The sequence below is a fragment of the Lepus europaeus genome, chromosome 1 (genome assembly GCF_033115175.1).
Source record: "Lepus europaeus isolate LE1 chromosome 1, mLepTim1.pri, whole genome shotgun sequence".
NCBI classification, from domain to species: domain Eukaryota; kingdom Metazoa; phylum Chordata; class Mammalia; order Lagomorpha; family Leporidae; genus Lepus; species Lepus europaeus.
Genome location: NC_084827.1, coordinates 105,350,308 through 105,367,648, shown reverse-complemented (window position 1 = coordinate 105,367,648; position 17,341 = coordinate 105,350,308). Strand labels below are relative to the sequence as shown.

At 38.9% G+C, this 17,341-nt stretch overlaps 1 pseudogene; it reads left to right on the top strand.

The window, feature by feature from the left end:
• LOC133763032 (zinc finger MYND domain-containing protein 19-like) overlaps nt 1-17,128 on the top strand; it is a 127,311-nt pseudogene extending 110,183 nt beyond the window's left edge.
• The last annotated feature ends 213 nt before the right edge of the window (nt 17,129-17,341 follow it).

Here is a 17,341-nt window from a genome sequence, read left to right as displayed (position 1 = left end):
TGTACTTTTGAAATTTATATTCATTAAATAAAAGTTTAATAATAAAAATAAAATAAAATAATACTGAGAAACTTTGCTAAGTTTATATGTGTATATGCACATAAAAATCATACCTATGTATATAAATATATTCTTACAGTGTCTAGCATTATGGGACAGCAAGTTAAGTCACTATTGTGATGCTTCTAACATATACGAACACTGGATTGCATCCAATGGAAAAGCAGTGGAAGATGGCCCAAGTACCTAGGCCCCTGCCACCTTTTGTGGGAGCCTGGATGGAGTTCCAGGCTCCTGGTTTTGACCTGTCCCAACCATGGCCATTGTGGCTATTGCAGCCATTTAGGGAATGAAGTATTGGTTGGAAACTCTCTGTCTTTCCCTCTGTTTCTGCAAGTCTGTTCTTCAAATAAAAAGGAATCAAAAAAGTTTTAAAATCATATTTTCTTACATACGTAATCAAATTTCTAAGTTCTTGCATGGCCCCTGATTTTCATTTTCTTCTAATATGTGATTAGCAATTTGTCTAGGAATGGAATTGTAAACTTAGAGTTGAAAAACATTATAACATTATCTTCTATTATTCAGCATTCCTGAAGAAAAGTCTGAGATAAATGTGATTTTCACTTCTTAATATGTCAGTTTATTTATTCTCCCTCATTCTCTCTCTTAAATCCTTCATGATTTGTCTAGGTGTTTGTAATTCTCCAATAAATGCTGTGGACCCTTTCATTATAAACATTTATACTGTTCTTCAGGAAATTTTCTGTTTATTCTTAAAGATTTCTCTCCTCTATTAATCTTCTTATCCACATATTCCTAGTCCATGCTCCACATATTCCTATTGTAATCTCTCTGACATACCTTCTTGCATTTTATTTTTTATTGTATGGTCCAAGGAACTTTTTTCCAAGTTATATATTTAATCTTCAGTCATTTTATCCATAAAGAAGCTTATTGTACATTTTTTAAAATTTATTTTAAGCTTCGAGAATTGTTTTTATTATTCTTTGAGTTTCTCTATCCTGACAGTTTGGTTTTATTTTAAAAATGTAATATAATTTGAAAAATCTCTGAAGATATTAATTACTATTTTAATTTCCTTTTTTTCTTCTACTCATTTGTTTCCTAGGAGAATTTATTATTTCTGTCACCTGTAATGCTGGTCATCCTCAACTCTCTAGTTACGTCTTGGTTGCCTAATAATAATTAATTGAGTGACTACATGGACTACTACAGGCAAGGACATGGCTCCAGAGGTGGAGCTGGATAAATTGTTTCCCTGAGGAACAGACTGCAGGTCTGGGTTCTCCACTGTTACCTACTGTAGCAGCTAGGACTTGTCCAAAGCTCTAAGTTGCTTCTCTCGGGATTTCAAACCCTCCCCTGGCAGATAACAACTTTCTTTAATTTATTCCATGGTTTTACCCTGAAAAATCTTTACTTATTAGTTACTCTCTTCTGCTGGGGTACAAAGGAGGGATTTACTCTCTCAGCTATTGTATTTAACTATTTAGTGGCTTTTTCTGATGGTCCCAGAACTCACCTCTGTTCTTGGAATTTATTGGATTTTCTTTGGCACTCCTTTAGGAATCATTTGGGAATACTACACATGCATATATATCATAGATGCTGTTAGCAGGTCTCTCTGAATGTTTCTATGCAGTTGTCATTCTGCATACGTCTGCGTGAGTGGAGCCCCCTTGAGTTGTACAGTACACGACTGAAAACTACTATTCTAGTATTTTATCTGATTTGATTTATTTACCAGTAGGCTTCTAAATCCTAAAATGTCTCTACATTCTTACCTTTGTGGTTTCTCAATGACGTCATTGTTTTATTCTCTTAAAGATACTGTTAAACATTTGGCTATATCTTTGTCAGGAAGGAAAAAGCAAGTATGATCAGCCCAATGCATAAACCAGAAACCATGTTCCATGTAGCCAGAACTGTGGGGTAGTAGGTAAAGCTGCCACCTGCAATACTGGCATCCTATATGGGCGCTGCTTTGAGTCCCGACTGCTCCACTTCCGATCCAGCTCTCTGCTATGGTCTGGGAAAGCAATAAAAGATAGCCCAAGTCCTTGGGCCCCTGCATCACGTGGGAGACCTGGAAGAAGCTCCTGGCTCTGGGCTTTGGATTGGCCTAGCTCCGGTCATTACAGCCATTTGGAGAGTGAACCAGTAGAGATGGAAGATCTCTCTTCCTCTTTCTCTCTCTCTGTCTCTGCCTCTCTGTTACTATGCCTCTCAAATAAATAAATCTTTTAAAAAAGAAACCATGTACTAAGTTTACTTATGTTATTTTTGATGGATATCTATAATTCTACATCCTTCAAATATTGTCACTCCAAAGCACATAGAAAGAGAAAAAGGCAGACTTATCACAAAAGGTATCTATAAATTTTTCAATGTTACTTATGAAAAACTACAGCTTGCACAGAATAACACATAAATTTCTAAGAAACTAAATTTCTTGGAAATTGTCTTTATCATCCTCTGGTTCCTTAATCATAAAAACTCTTCCCATAAAGGTGTCTGTATATAAGTGATAGAAGAATGGAAATTATTTTTAAAAACAAAGAATAATATTTTTTCTTTTTTCTTTTTTGACAGGCAGAGTTAGACAGTGAGAGAGAGAGAGAGACAGAGAGAAAGGTCTTCCTTTCAGTTGGTTCACCCCCCAAATGGCTGCTATGGCCTGCGTGCTGCGCTGATCCAAAGCCAGGAGCCAGGGGCTTCCTCTTGCTCTCCCATGCGGGTGCAGGGCCCAAGGACCTGGGCCATCCTCCACTGCATTCCCTGGCCACAACAGAGAGCTGGACTGGAAGAGGAGCAACTGCGACAGAATCCAGCACCCCAACCAGAACTAGAACCCGGTGTGCCTGCGCCACAGGCGGAGGATTAGCCAAGTGGTCCGCAGCGTCGGCAAATGATAATATTTATTGGAAGAATTTCCTGTACTTAAAAATTGCAGGTTAGATAAGTAAATTTGATTAAATGGAAAAAGGATTAAACAGTCCCGAAACTTCTAATTCCAGCAGGAAGAAAACAGAGAATAGAAAATAAAAGACATCATTGCCAATCTCTTCCTTTTTTATTACAACCCATGGAAAAGAGTCAATTGTGATTTTAGCTTAATTCTATGTGCCAACCAGACTAGCTTTCACCTTCTAAGAAGATCCTCCAAAGGCTGACAGTGGAGAGTCATCTTACCACATTTTTCTCAATACCAGGAAATAAGTTTCTTCATGAAAAGGGATCTGGGCAATTTATCACACATCAATTAAAATCCAACTTCTCAACCACTTGGATTCACTTCTTATAGATTCCGGAAGCATTTTCCCTATTTTGGTTTTAAGAGGCCTTAGAAAAGATAGGAAAGATAGTAATATAACCTAGTCTCAGCTAATGAGTTCCAGTAACATCCAAGAAGTTCTTTCTTAAAGGCCTTGAATTTCCACTGCAGGTATCATTGTCTTGCTTTAGTAGCCTAGGGATCTATATGAGACTTTCCCCTAGAGCTTGCCACAAAGTCCATATGGCTTCCTTTCTGACCATAGATCTGTGTCACATGATCACAACCCAAGTAACAATGCTATTTGCTTAGCTCTTCCCTCCTCCTGGGTTCCCTCTAAGCTCCCAATGTTTGAAGTCAATGAATATATCCCCAAGTGTGAAATATGATGTCTCCTGGCCTATCAGACATCGTGTTTTGCTCTTCTTGTTGGGATACACAAGATAAAGCAGATTGTCCTTTACTTTGGAGAATATGTTCTAGTGTGTTGGACCTTTAAAGTTTTTAGTAACACAGTAAGACCCTGAATGTTCATGCAGTACATCTAGCTTACTCTGGAGTACATGTAGCTTACCAAGACTTCCATTACATTAGCTACTACTTGCCCTTGAGTTCAATTACTAAATTATATAAATAATGCCATTTATACAATTGTGAAGCAATAGGGTGTTCTGTGAGATGTCCAGAGAGCCTGGATTTCTTTCAACAGTGTTACGACAGAATTGCTACCACAGCCTATGAAAAAAACCATAAATATATTCTGTTGTCTGTTTCTTTTTCTGATAAATACACAAAAGAAAACATTCACCAGATCAAGTCAATGGTCACTCACCAAATTCTTCAGGTCATGCTGACCTACGCTAATCAGACACCACAACTGGGACCATAGCAATAATTGGGGCTACTGTTTCCTTGAGTTTATAGTAATTCCCAATATCCATCAACAATTGTCTGTTTTGCTTTGCTTTATTTCTCAGGGAAAAGACTTGAACATTGTATGGTAATATAATGGTATCCACTATCTCTGCATCTCTTAGGTATTTAAGAATGATGTTTATTTCTATGATTTCCCATGAATGAATATTTTGTTTTATTTACTTTCTTGGCTAAGGGTATGTTTAGAGCAGTTTCAGAGATTTCTACTTGGATTTAATAATTCCTAACCCCAAGACAAAATCCAATGTATAGGAAGGTGACAACTAGCAGTTATAATCATCGCATATTTAGAGATGCTATAAATGGTTACTGGGTGACCTACTGTGAGCTAATCCTGTATCAGGGCTCCATGTATTATCTGTGCTCTTATTATCCCACCATATCAGGGGAGCATGATCCATATTATTCAGATTTCTGAATCTCACATCATGTCAGTTTTGTGTCCAATAGTTGTTGAAATGTTTGACTAACCTCTTTCTACCCTGTAGCTGCTTAAGTAAACAACTGAAGGTATCTTGAGAAATGGTTTGAGAGTGGGTCACACAGGTAAAACTGCCGTAGTTTTGCAGGACTCTTCCTTCTGGCCACCCAGGCTCCTCTTGATTCAATAGACTTTAATTACAAAATCAGGCTCTGAGTTGGGAACTGAGCCTGGTATTGTGATTTCTTATCTGTACACTATTCATAACCCTCAGCTTTCTGATTATTCATCACTGGTTTTATAGAATGAGCAATAAAGTTTTTTGCTACCTATTATTTCCTTCAGAATGTTATCCATCTCCACAGCATTCTGTGAGGTGGACTTTTTGGATCCCTTAACTTGACTCCAGGCTTGATACTCATTTATTATAATCATCTTCCTTCTGAAAGTCAAATGCTTTAATGTAGCCTCCTTTTTTAGGTACTATCATTCCAGAACTATCAATGATCTCAGTTCTGCATTGCTATTATCACTTACCTGGCCTAAAGAGGGGAATAACACGTGAACTCTGTGATATGGGACCAGTCACCACCATATTCATTATTGTTGTGGTAAATGTTATATCCTCCTGGATATCACTTCGAATGCAATAGAGTAGTCTAGTGAATTTTCTGACCTTATTTTGTACATCTTTTCTGACATACCCATGTCTCTGAGACTTTTATCACTCCTTCTCCATTTACCATATAATTACAAGATGGCCATCTCACTTAGAATGGTCCAACCAAGCAGCATGCATTGAGGGGCTAGCCAAGTGGTGTGTTCATATCATCTCCAGGTACCTTGGAAGAGTGATTATTGCTTCATCTTTCAAAAGTAATATCTTAATACATATTCTATCAATTCTATCACATTCTCAGAGTCTAGCCCCTGTCACATTCTTTCACCTTATGCAGGCACATGTTGATTAGGTACAAGCGCTTCATTGGGATATAATTTCTTATTTCTGTTAACAAACCCAGGACATCCCTACTTCTATTTTCATAAAACTTATGTCTAAATCATTTTCCTGGTGGCCAGAGGGAAAGGAGGAAAGAAGGCTGATGCTGAAGGGGAATGCGTGTCACTTTTAGGGAAGATACCTCTACATTTGGTTAGATCAAGAGGAAATGCTGAAAATCAATAAGGTTAATTGGCCACTTCTTCAAGTTGAGAGGGTTTGAGGGAATTTTAAGATCAAGATTTTCGATGTGTCATCCCATGCAAGCTCATTCTAGGTGTCATTTTTCTTATTCTTTTTTTGTAAAGATTTGTTATTTATTTGAGAGGTAAAGTTACAGAGAGAGAGAGAGATCTTCCATCCACTAGTTCACTCCCCAAAAAGGTCAAAAACTCTGGAGCTGGACCATGCTGAAACCAGGAATTAAGAGCTTCTTCTAGGTGCAGCTTCACAAGGTGCAGAGACCCAAGGACTTGGACCATCTTCCACTGCTTTCCCAGGTGCATTAGCAGGGATTTGGATCAGAAGTGGGCAGCTGGGACTTGAACTCTAGTCCTGATGGAATACTTGAATTACAGGTAGCAGCTTAACCCATTATGCCACGATGCCAGCCCCTCTCATTCTTTCTTCAAACAAACAAACAAACAAAAAACAACAAAAAACATACCTTAGCATGCATGGCACATCTGCGCTGGTTGGGAATTTCATCTCATTACACAGTTTTTTACACTTATAATTCAGTTACAGTCTTGGTCATCAGAATTCTCTGCCCTTTCAAGATGAAAGCCTCTTTATATGCTACCAAGGAGGCCCTCTGGCTTTCACATCTTGCTTTAATTCATAGCTAATCACTCTTAGCTTGTTATCTTTTCCCAGAAAATTGAGAGAGCTAAGCAATAGCAACCCAATAGCAGTGTCCTTCAGAATAGTATTGCTCCCATAAATCTCCAAGCCTATTGCACTGCACTGGGTAACACAGTCTCTTCCAGCGTATGTCATTCCAGTGTGCCACTGATGAAAGTTTTCGTAATTGCATGGCTACAGAAGCTAGCTAGGTTCATAGGCTTTCTGTGCTCACTTGCCACCAATTATGAGTTATTTCAATTTCATTATCACCCAGGAGCAGTTGTTCCAGCTTTGAAATCTCATTCAGCCTCTTGTTTCTCTGACTTCATAACAGGCAGTTTTCCCTGGACATAAAATGTGAGACAGAGATTAGTATGTAGAAGGAAGTTTATTAAGGAATAATCTTGGTGTTGACAATTGTGCAGGGAGGGGCAGGAAAGTGTGTGATTTGATAGAGGCAGAAACTGACCTCGGATGGAGTCACAGTAAATGCCTACGTTGGTAACACACAGTGTTCTGGAAATGTAATAGTTCAGCAAAGTCTTAAAAAAGTGGGGCAAGAAGATCTTTTTATCCTATTGTTGACAAGCCTACATGAAATTTTGAATGAAATCTACATGAAATTGAATGAAGCAATTTTCTTCAGCCAAGGCAACTCTCAAAGAGGACAGACATATGAAGGCATTTTCCAGGAGCTAGAGAATAAATCCAGTCCTTCATTCTGAAAGATGATCTGCATGACACATCATGGCCTCAAGAACATGATGTGATCCATTTACACTGAGGGGACAGCTGTCAAAAGGACTTGGTAACAAAATATGATGACAAAATAATATAAATAGTTCTTATTGCTGTTGTTTTAAAAATGTAACTAGAAAAGGGAAGTCATTTAAACAAGAAAGACACTAATTGTTATTCACTGATTTCTTTAAATGCATCTTACTGAATAAAATTTTCCTAATTTAGGGACTTTGGGATTTAAATGTGACTAAAATACATAAAGTCCTACTCTCAAGAAGATTACATTCTCAGGGAGGAGACAATATTAAATATATAAAAAGTAAATAAATAAATTTCAGATAATTTAGAAATGAGCACATATTATTTGGATAATTTATTATATTTTATAGAATAACACCTCTCTATATTTGGTGCTTTGTAGAATACAGTAAGGAGTATATTTTGTCCTTGTCATCAATGAATTTACACTCTTATCAGGTAGTCAAAGAGGCAAGTAGAAAATATGAAAACTTCAAATGGGTACATGATCAAATTTCAAATAAATGAATCAGATGTTAACTGCTATGCAGTGTTTCCAAAAAAGCAGTTACAGGTTTGAAAAAGGCCATAATCCAGCCCAAATCATCAGTAGTTTTTATTAAAACATAGATTCTGGGATCCACTTTTGATTTTCTGAATCAGAATATCTACAATGGAGCATGGGATCATGCATTTTATAAGCATTTCAATACTGATATACAGTTATGTTAGAGGCTGTCTTTAAAATGGGAGTTCAGAAAGAGTTCAAATAAGTGTCCATTGGCAGAAAGCAAAAAAGATTTAAGGAACCACTAGTGTTGAAAAGAACCATAAAAATGGATGGAATTTAGATCAGTAAAGAAGGTAGAATGTGTTTTAGGTGGGGGAGCTAAATCCTAGTGATGAACAAATGAGCCAGGAACATTTAAGAGATATTGAATAGATCAAACAGACAGTAAGTATGTACAAATTAGAAAAAAAGCACATTTTTCTTTACCAATATTTGTAGTCATTAAGTAATTAAAAAGCAACTTTGCAATAAATTGAGCTTATTTAGTAAGATTTATCACATCTATAAAGGGTCTTTGTAATAATAAGGATATCTCAAAATAGATTTACTTTTTACTAACAGTTACCCTCCCTGATGCATAATTGTTAGAATAAAATCGTGATTTAGGTTTTTTAAAGTTAGTATTAGTTTTATGAAAATATTTGCCCCAGGAATCAATTTAGTGATTTTCTCAAGTATATTAAAATGAGATTCAATTTTCCAAAATATATTTTGTGCTTGCTTTTAAGATTAATATATATTGGGCAGGCATTTGGCCTAGGGATTAAAATATTGGTTAAGATGCTTGCATCCCATATTGAAGTATCTCAGGTCCATGCCCAGGTCTGGATTCTGACTCCATTTCCCTGCTAGTACAGACCCTGGAAGGCAACACTGATGGCCACCCATAGGGGAAACATGGATTGAGTTCTCAGCTCCTGGCTGTGGCTTATCCCAGTAATAGCCAGAACAGGCATTTAGGAAGTGAGTGGGAGCACTCTGTCTTGATCTATCTCTACTTACATATTTCTCTCACTCTTTCTCCCTCTCTCTCTCTCTTTCACACTCACTCTATTTCTATTTCTCTTTCTCGATCTAGCAGTCTTTCATATAGAAAAGATTCATGTTCATTGAGTTACATATCCCAATCTATTGAGTCATTTGTTTTGGCTCTTGGGTATATGGACTAATTGCCTGGAATTTATCAAAAATTCACTAGCTTTGAACTTGTGTATCAGTATAAGATAGAATAAAAAATGTGTATGTAGTTCTTTTTGTTTATTTTCCTTTTAACAAAATAATACCATTTGTCTTGTTTTAGACCTGCTATAAGATTTTTAGAATAAATGTTGTTTTCTTGTTCATTATTTAAAATTTCTTTTGCATCTTTAAATGCTTAAATGACAACTTTGAGATATAACCAATGTGATTTTTTTTTTCCTGAGAAAAATGTATCAATTTCATGGGGCAAGTAATTTTGTTGTCAGATTTGTTTTTAAATACTACTTTAATAGGACTAATTGTGGGAGACATAAATGGATAAAGGATCAGGCCTATTGTGGTGGCACTCATGAATCTTGGCTGGGAGGCACCATTATGAGGAGAGAACTATAAAGAGAGCACAGAGCCATTCCAGGGAGAATTAAAAGACATATCCAAAAATAGGAAGGATTTAGGTGAGGCATCCTTCAGATCTCCTGGGGTATTTCAAAAGTGTGTTCCCTGTCACCAAGAGACAAGATTTTCAGAGCTTGATGTGCAAAGCTTCCTCACAGTTTTCCCACCATATCCATTTGGGAAGAATTACGCCCCCTACCCCCTCCATCTCCCACTAACATTCTTTTGAAAGAGGATTTTTAATAAAAAGTCAAACACATTTTTAATTTAAAAGGAATGTATCAGAGATAAGTAGTTCCTCTAACTCCATAACTACTAAAATCAATTCCTTAAGCAACAGTGCAAAGTTTCAGAAGATTTTTGAAATTATTCCAAATTTTCAGAACACTCTTGTTTATTTCTCTAGAAATGCTTATTTCTAAGTGAATATCTATAGGAAAGGGAATGGGGAACTAAAAATTATTTATTCTATATTTTTTAAATCAATTCAACTCAAGGAACCATGGAAAAGTGATAGTAAATAGCAGAAAATCTGGGTCAGACATAAATGCATGAAGATAAATACATAACTATGTTTAAATGAAGGCATTCTGAATAGATATTGGAGAAAGGTTGCTGAATTATCAACTTGCTTTAATGGAAGCTTTAATTTGTCTCAAATTGAGAGTCTAATTTTATAACTACTGTGCTGCAAATTGAGAGTGTTTTTTTACTGCATTGACTTAATTAGATAACTAAGCCCATTGATAGGCAAGAAAAATGAAAAAAAAAAACAAATATTCACAGCCACTTATTAACATAACTTCTGCTACTTCTCTTTTCTTTTCTTTATTTTCAGCCTACGATTGTTCACTGCACATTGAACTGCACAAATATTGATTTTATTTTGTTGGATTTTATCTATGCTTAATTCAAAAATTTTCCCAACTTAGCAAGTAAGTGCTAGGTAAATATGCATAATTTCTATTTAACATAGTTCCTAAAGGCATAGCCAAAAGATAGGCTTAAAACATGTGGAGTGGTAGGTATAACAGAGTATTTTTCAGGTATGTATACAAACTCTGTTTATTTCAGCCTCTTGTTTCTGTTGAAAACTCAGGTGTAAATGCCTGTAGGTTCCATAGTCAACAAATTGTCTTACTTTAACTATGTTGAGGCTTACCTCGGCTGGCTGTTCCCTGGCGAGCCCATAACTCTTCTGACACCAGTCAATCTTCAAGAATCCAGAAGGGCGGTAAGGATGGACTGTTCTGGTGCATCATCACTGCCTAGAGCAATACTCAACTCAGGACCTGCTGCAATAGGAATTAAAGTAGCATTTCCAGGAGTTTTTGACTTTCTATAAACTCTTTTACATTTTGATAGCATTTACAACTAACACAGAGGAATCTGGTTTTAACATTTTCTCTTTCTCATTTATTCAGAACTATATACTGATATATTTCTATGGATAGCCTGACAGTCTTGCTATATTACTAAGCCTATCAAATGGAAGAATAAAAAAAAAAAAAACTAACTACACTTCCTTTAACACTTAATGTATTTCATTTACAACTAAAAGTTTGCAGTTTAGAATTTAAAAGGACTTCCAAGAATTTAAGTGTCTCCTATCTGTGAACTATTAAAGGCCTAGACCAGTGATTTGAGCTGTTGCTTCAAAATACTGCAATTGCTCCCTTGAATGTACTTAAACATTAGCAAAAGGGAAAATTAAGTTTATAAACTTAAAAAGCTTATTTTGGGGGCCAGCGCTGTGACATAGTGGGCTAAGCCTCTGCCTGCAGCGCCTGAATTCCATATGGCACCAGTTATTGTCCTGGCTGCTCCTCTTCTGATAAAGCTCCCTGCTATGGCCTGGGAAAGCAAAGAACATGGCCCAAGTCCTTAAGTCCCTGAACCCACATGGGAGCTCCAGAAGCTCCTGGCTCCTGGCTTTGGATTGGCCCAGTTCTAGCTGTTGTAGTAATTTGGGGAGTGACTCAGAAGATGGAAGACCTTTCTCTCTGTCTCTCCCTCTCTCTGTCTATAACTCTACCTTTCAAATAAATAAAATCTTAAAAACAATTCCTTTTTGTGAAATCTCAATCCATCTTTTCCTCTGATTACTTATGAAATACCCACTTTACCATTGTGTGGTAATAGTGTAAAACTAATGGCTTAAAAATTATTTTGAAAGGAAAAACATGCCCACAAGTTTTTCACAGATAAATGCATGCTTAATGAGGTTTGATGATCAATTAAATGTAGGAGGGGAACGTTCAGAAGTAAGAGAGGATGTTTATGTCCTAGGCTATTATAACTTAAAACCAAAAACAGAATGGCTTAAAACAACAGATATTTACTCTCTGGCAACTTTGAAGTCTACAAGCCTGAAATCAAGCTGTGAGCAAGGCCAGGTTGTCTCTCAAACTCCTGGCAGAATCCTTCTCTGTTTCTTCCTGGACACTAGCAAAAGCCAACCATCTTTGGATTTCTCTGTCTTGTTGCTGCATCACTCCTGTCCCTGCTTCTGTCATTACAGGATATTCTTACTGTGTCTCTGTCTACATTTCCCTGTTTTTAAGATATCAATAATGCTGGATTGGAGGTCACCCTAATGATTTCATTTCAACTTGATTGCACATGAAATGAAGATTTGCAAATAAGGTCATATTTCAAGGTAGGATTTCAATATATCTTTGGAGGCAACACAATTCAACCTATCAGAGAGTCCAATATAGCTTTAAGATATCCATCTTGGTCTATTGACATGCTGGTTAGATCACTAATGAAAACAGACTATAGGCAGAAGATGGACTGCAGAGAAAGTTTAGTGAATAAATAGTGTATAGATGCTATTGTCAGCTTTGTCAATTTCACTAGTCCTAGAAAGCCATGTAGGACAATAAGAGGCTTGTATGTCAACTGCATTTTAATGAGGAAGAGGAGAATGGAAAATAAATCAAGCAAGAATGAACAGAATCTTGGGAGAAAATTAGAGATTGTTATATTAAATTAAAGGAGAGTAGAATTTACAAAGAAAAGTGATCAGAAGTGATTAATTGGCATCTTATTTGGTAGTAAATCTTAAAGTTCAAATAGTTTGGTTCCATACACACAATGGACTATAAATAGATATGCGTTGCAATTAAAGGAAAATTAAGACTTGTCTTCTGGCCGGCGCCGTGGCTCAACAGGCTAATCCTCCGCCTTGCGGTGCTGGCACACCGGGTTCTAGTCCCGGTCGGGGCACCGATCCTGTCCCGGTTGCCCCTCTTCCAGGCCAGCTCTCTGCTGTGGCCAGGGAGTGCAGTGGAGGATGGCCCAAGTGCTTGGGCCCTGCACCCCATGGGAGACCAGGATAAGTACCTGGCTCCTGCCATCGGATCAGCGCGGTGCGCCGGCCGCAGCGCACTACCGCGGCGGCCATTGGAGAGTGAACCAACAGCAAAAGGAAGACCTTTCTCTCTGTCTCTGTCTCACTGTCCACTCTGCCTGTCAAAAAAAAAAAAAAAAAAAAAAAAAAAAAGACTGTCTTCTAGCTCCTCATAGTGTCAGTTTCAGTTCCATAGGTTTCCTTTCAGGTGTTCAGTTAGTTGTCATGGATCAGGGAGAACATATGATCTACAGAATCTAATTGTAATCATCTGAATAACTGCAAATTTGTATTTGCCTTATCTGTATTAATATCTGAAAAATGTGTAAGAATATCATTTCACTGCCTGAATTTATGACTGTCTTATTTCAATTGTGATACTACAAATAAGAAAGGAATTTCATAGTCATTTTAATGGCCGAATGTACAAAGGGATGAGAAAATTATTGTTAATATAAACATTAAGAGTCTTGGCATGCATGTTTTTGAGATATCCAAGTTCCCCTTCTGTTAGTTTTGAAAAAATAAAATTCCAAGAATATAACAATATGATTCAGTCACAATAAAAGTAATGTGTATTCTGTGACTGTTTTGAGTTCGTATTAAAGCAATCTAATCAAACTTAAATAATGGCTTAAGTCAGTTCTATTCTGTATTATTAAATAAATCAATAAATACTAAGAAAAATTTTTTTAAAAAAAGAAATTAAAAAAGAAAATACACTTCAAATATCCTTGAAGCCATATGAGATATGACCAACATTGAAGTAAATTTCTAATTTTACCATCACAATGCTAGTTATCTTGATTGGTTAGTATAAGCTGGTCAGAAGCAAACAATTACGCTACTGAGTGTGTATATGTTTGTGAATCTGTATGTTTGTGAAGCTATGCGATAACTCAGCAACAAACTGGGCAAGCCTGGACATGGAAAATTGGTCCCCTTCTTCAACTCATTCAGTGGCCCTAACCTGCTGCGGTGAGCATGTACAGATCAGAATAGAATAACAGAGATCAGATAATTACATTCATAAGATGAGTTGGTCCTGTAATTATTATTGAATTTGCTAACAAGTCCTAAGATTGCAATTACAACCTAGAAATTTCTGTGCTTTGATCTTTTAATGAATTACATTTAGAAGGTCAAAATCATTACATATCAAGAACAAAGACCATTTAGTAACCCTTTGACTACAAATTAATGCTGACTTTTTTTTTCTTTTAAATTATTGATGGGCATGGCTATGCCACTCACCATGTGGCTCCTCATTTGTGCTGAGGTAGTGAATTGTGGTGGAAAGAGCATTGAACTGTGAGTTGACATTGCTGGGTTCTGGTTCTGGCTCTTGCAGTGACTTCTTCAAAAAAAAAAAGTGAGTTAGTCACTTGCCTTTGTGATCCCTAGCTTTTCAAAAAGAGGGATTTGGAGGAAGTTTTCAAATATAAAATTCAGGTATTATAATAGTTTGTTTAGGCTGCCATAAGAGAATGGCATAGACTGGATGGCTTTAACAACACATGCTTACTTTCTCATTATTCTAGTTGTTTGAGGTCAAGTTCAGGGTGCCTACAGATCTGTGAGGGCTCTCTTTCCTACTTGAGACAGCTGCCTATATACTATGTCCTCACACAGTGGTGAGAGTGAGTGAGCAAGCTCTTTGGTGTCCCTCAGTGCAAGGGTACTTCTCTCATCACAAAGATCCCATCCTCATGATTTCACCTAAATGCAATTACCTCCCAAAGGATCCACCACAAATATCTTCACACTGCCAATAAGAGCTTCAACATAAAATTTTGAGGGGCAAAATTTAGTCTAAAACAAGGCCACAAACCTGTGAGAAGCAGAATTATTCTTATGCTAAGATAGAATATATTTCTTAGGTATTAAGGAAAATAATGTCAACCTTTAAGCCTAACAGGGACTGATTGGTCCAAGAGATTTGATATACTTTCACATTTGTCTGAGCTGTTACAGCAATTTGGGGTCTACTTCTTGGCAAAGAAGTAGCAGATAGTAATTTGCACTGAGTTAATAGTGACTTTTAAATCTAAGAACCTGGAATCATTTTAGATACTTAATGGGAAGTTATGACCAGCAGAGGAGGTTTTAAATGGTTTGGAAATAAAGGCATTATATCTCACTGTCACAGTAAGCAAAATGAAAACAGAAAATTTCCCAGTTCTGTTTTAGTAATATGAATAATAAAAATAAGAGACAGGAATGCAAAAATATCATCAATTATTACAGAGACTCAGTATGTCAGCTAGAAGAAACAGGAAGCATGTGTTGGAATAGAAAAGGAAAGGGGTAGGTGTTTGGTCTACAGGTTAGGAATCCACTTGCAATGCCAGTGCCAGGTTCTAGTCCTAGCTGTGTTCCTCATTCCATTTTTCTTCTAATGTACATCCAGGGATGCAGCAGGTGATGGCTCAAGTAGATTGGGTCCCTGACCCCTGCCTCTAATAAAGGAGATCAGGATTGAATTCCTGGCTTCTGGGGTTGTCCCTGCCCAGCTGCAGCTGTTGTGGGTGTTTGGGTAATGAACCAACAGATAGGAACGCTCTGTCTCTCCTATAAATGGAATAATTAAATAAAAATTTTATAAGAATACTATGAAACTGGCCGGCACCGTGGCTCAATAAGCTAATCCTCCGCCTTGCGGCACCAGCACACCTGGTTCTAGTCCCGGTCGGGGCGCCGGATTCTGTCCTGGTTGCCCCTCTTCCAGGCCAGCTCTCTGCTGTGGCCAGGGAGTGCACTGGAGGATGGCCCAAGTGCTTGGGCCCTGCACCCACATGGGAGACCAGGAGAAGCACCTGGCTCCTGCCATCGGAACAGTGCGGTGCGCCGGCCGCAGGGCTGCGGTGGCCATTGGAGGGTGAACCAACGGCCAAGGAAGACCTTTCTCTCTGTCTCTCTCTCTCTCACTGTCCACTCTGCCTGTCAAAAGAAAGAAAGAAAGAAAAAAGAATACTATGAAGCCTAATATAATCTATAGCATATTCCATTAAGAATTAACATCAAGAGATTTTTTCCACACAAACAATGATGACCTTTGTTTGTTTGTTTTTTATTTGACAGAGTTAGACCGTGAGAGACAGAGACAGAGAGAAAGATCTTCCTTCCATTGGTCCCCCCCCCCCCCAAATGGCCTCCATGACCGGAGCTACGCCCATCTGAAGCCAGCAGCCAAGAGCCTCCTCCTGGTCTCCCATGCGGGTGCAGGAGCCCAAATACTTGAGCCATCCTCCACTGCCTTCCCAGGCCACAGCAGAGAGCTGGACTGGAAAAGGAGCAACAGGGACTAGAACCAGCGCCCACATGGGATGCCTGCACTGCAGGCGGAGGATTAACCAAGTGAGCCACAGCACCAGCCCCACATTGATGACTTTTGAACAATGACAAATGAAAATGAATAATGAGCCGGAGCTACAGCTCAATAGACTAATCCTCCTCCTGCTGCACCGGCACACCGGGTTCTAGTCCCGGTCGGGGCGCCAGATTCTGTCCCAGTCGCTCCTCTTCCAGTCCAGCTCTCCGCTGTGGCCCAGGAAGGCAGTGGAGGATGACCCAAGTCCTTGGGCCCTGCACCTGCATGGGAGACCAGGAGAAGCACCTGGCTCCTGGCTTCGGATCAGCGAGGTGCACCGACCACAGCGGGTGGAAATGGTGCTAAGACATTTGCCTACGCCTTTGACAAGAACCGAGGAAGGGGATCGGGCAGGCTCCTTCACGAGTTGCTGTGGGAGCGGCACCGGGGCGGTGTGGCCCCTGGGTTCCAGGTGGTGCATCTCAACGCTGTGACCGTGGACAACCGCCTGGACAACCTGCAGCTGGTGCCGTGGGGCTGGTGGCCCAGAGCCGAAGAGACCTCCAGCAAACAAAGGGAGCAAAGCTTATACTGGCTCGCAATTCAGCAGCTTCCCACAGACCCCATAGAGGAGCAGTTCCCCATCCTGAATGTGACCCGGTACTATAATGCCAATGGGGATGTGGTGGAGGAGGAGGAGAATTCCTGCACCTACTATGAGTGCCACTATCCCCCTGCACGGTGATTGAGAAACAGCTCCGGGAGTTCAACATCTGTGGGCGCTGCCAGGTGGCCCGGTACTGTGGCTCCCAGTGCCAGCAGAAGGACTGGCCCGCCCACAAGAAGCACTGTCGGGAGAGGAAGCGTCCCTTCCAGCAAGAGCTCGAGCCGGAACGATGACGGGCGGCAGAGGTGCTGCTTGGTGTGCTCGTGACTTCCAGGCTCTTCCTCGGGCACAGCGGAGAGACTGGTGATTGGACCTGAAGGTGCCCAAGAAGCCAGCGGCAGCCCAGAACAGCCACCATGAGACTCCCGATGTCACAGTCAGTGGCCATTGGGTGGTGAACCAATGGAAAAGGAAGACCTTTCTCTCTGTCTCTCTCTCTCTCACTGTCCACTTTGCCTGTCAAAAAAAAAAAATGAATAATGACAAATCAATGAAAGTATTCATCCATTTACTAATACAATTAAAGATGGTTTACTGGTATCTTTTATATGCCAAGTGCTGTTTTTGTCCTGGGAATAAAGA